The sequence below is a fragment of the Tupaia chinensis genome, unplaced genomic scaffold (genome assembly GCF_000334495.1).
Source record: "Tupaia chinensis unplaced genomic scaffold, TupChi_1.0 Scaffold148646_1, whole genome shotgun sequence".
Taxonomy (NCBI): Eukaryota; Metazoa; Chordata; class Mammalia; order Scandentia; family Tupaiidae; genus Tupaia; species Tupaia belangeri.
In genome coordinates, this window is record NW_006208495.1 from 1,321,594 (window position 1) to 1,323,997 (window position 2,404).

Here is a 2,404-nt window from a genome sequence, read left to right on the forward strand (position 1 = left end):
TTTCTGAAATGAAATTCTCTATTTATTTTCATTTATACTGTTATTTAAATTTAAAATAGTATTCCTTTTCTCCCTCATCGAAGTTCGTAGTTCCCTGCACCTTTCCTTTACAAACTGTGTCTCACAATCATCTATCCCTTCTTTGAATTCAAAATTCATTGCAGTTGTCAATCTCAAATAAGAAGCACAAACAAGACAATGAGTTTATCTGAGTCAAGACTGTACACAGTTACCCAAATGACTGTAAATTCCAGTTTTTAGAATCCATATCCATCAAAATGGCCTCAAAAAGGATTAGAGTATTAGAGAAAATGAGGCAAGAAAGGAGAAATCATAAAAGTTTCATTTTTTTTTTTAAAGAGGGATTTTTGCTATAGGGCATGTTTGCTTGCCGGAGAGACAGAGAAAGACAGAGACAGAAAGTGAGAAATCATCCACTGGGGGGATGGCCTTGTTGTAATCCCTTCTCCTCCATTCTCCTCCTGGGATCTTGGGAATGCACACATGCAAGGCATGAATTTTAAGCCACTGGATCTGGGACTCAAACCCTGGTCAACTACATGAGAGTCCAGCTACATAACCATTACACCATCTGCTGGTACTCAAAGTTTCATTTTTAAAGAATTTACACTGATTACAAGAATAGCAGAAAGGTTTGGATTGGTTTTCTATTGTTTCAGTGCATCATACCTTCCTGAAACATTGTTTTAGGCAGGCGGTGGGATCATAATATACAATGTATAGTTTGTGTTAATCAAGGGTAATATTTTTGCAGAGCCAGCTAGTCAGAAAACTCTTAATTAAGATATATCTTTGAGAAATTACATAACACAGGTTTGTAGTGATATGACTGAGACTTCATGTCTATATTTCTCTTTGGACTAGATAAGTTTTACACCTTCTCATGCCCTAGATAGCTTTAAAGTGTTCATTTTCTTTCTCACAGTCTATACTTTACTATTCACAATTTATGAGTTCACAGCTTTCACCCAGAAAGCAAAGTCAGAGAATTAAAGACCCGTAGAACTAGGGAATACTTATCAAAATGTAGCATTGTTAATTTTTTTTTATATATATAATATATTATCTGCAAGCACAGGTAATTTTACTTCTTCCTAAAAAGATGTATAAACCAATGGAACTGAATAGACAACTCAGTAATATGAGCTCATAGGGACAATTATCTTTGACTAGGGTATAAACACACACACATACACACACACACACACACAAAGGAAAATATCATTTCTTTAATAAATAGTATTGGGGCCTTAGTACAGAGTCCTGTTCTGCTAAGATGCTGTGCTCTAAAGTTTGGGACAACATGAGAGGCATGGGTTTGCTTCCTGGTCCCACTTAAAAGGTGGGTGCAGTGGCATGCACCTATAATCCCATGCCTCAAAGAAGCTGAGGTAGGAGGATCATGAGTTCTAAGCTAACCTAGGTAGAACACCTTATCTAAAATAAATAAATATATATTGTTAAGAAAACAAATTACATACAAAAGAATACAATTAGGCCTTTATCTTTCACCATACCAAAAATCAACTTACAAAATGATTTGAGTACTTCAATATAACATCTGAAATTGTAAAACTACTAGCAGAAAACAAAGGGAAAAATACTTTTTGATCTAGGAAACGATTTATTGCACATGACACCAAAAGCACAGTCAACAGAAGCACAAGTAGCTAAGTAGAACCATGTCAAGCTAACATACTTCCATACAGCAAAGAAAATAAACACTGAATGAAAAGGCAATCTATGGAATGGGAAAAAATATTTGAAACCCATGTACCGGACAAGAAATTGATTTATAAAATATATAAGGAACTTCTAAAACTCAGTATCAAAAAAATTGACCCGATTAAAAAGAAACAGATAAAGAACTTGAATAGACATTTAAACAAAGAAGACATATAAATGACCAGCAGGTATATTTAAAAAAATGCTCACCATCTCTTATTATCAAGTAAATGCACATATAAACATTGATAAAATATAACTTCACACCTTTCAGGATGGCTTTGATCAAAAGGTAAAATGATAACAAGCTTTGGCAGGGTTGGGGAGAAATTGGAATCCCTGTACAATGTTGGTGGAAACATAAGATGTTGCAGTAGAGAAACAGTAGAGGGAACCAGCAGTTAGCGTAATGGCTATGTCGCTGGACTCCCATGTAGTCGACCGCGGTTTGCGTCCCAGACCCGGTGGCTTAAAATTCATGCCAGGCGCGTGTGTGTGCATGCCCAAGATCCCGAGAGGAGAATGGAGAAGGGATTGCGGCGTGACCATCCCCCTTGGGGGGTGATTTCTTGCTTTCTGTCTCTATGCCTCTCTCTGTCTGGCGAGCGCACATGCCCTATAGTGAAAATATCTTCAAAAAAAAAAAAAAAAAAGTAGA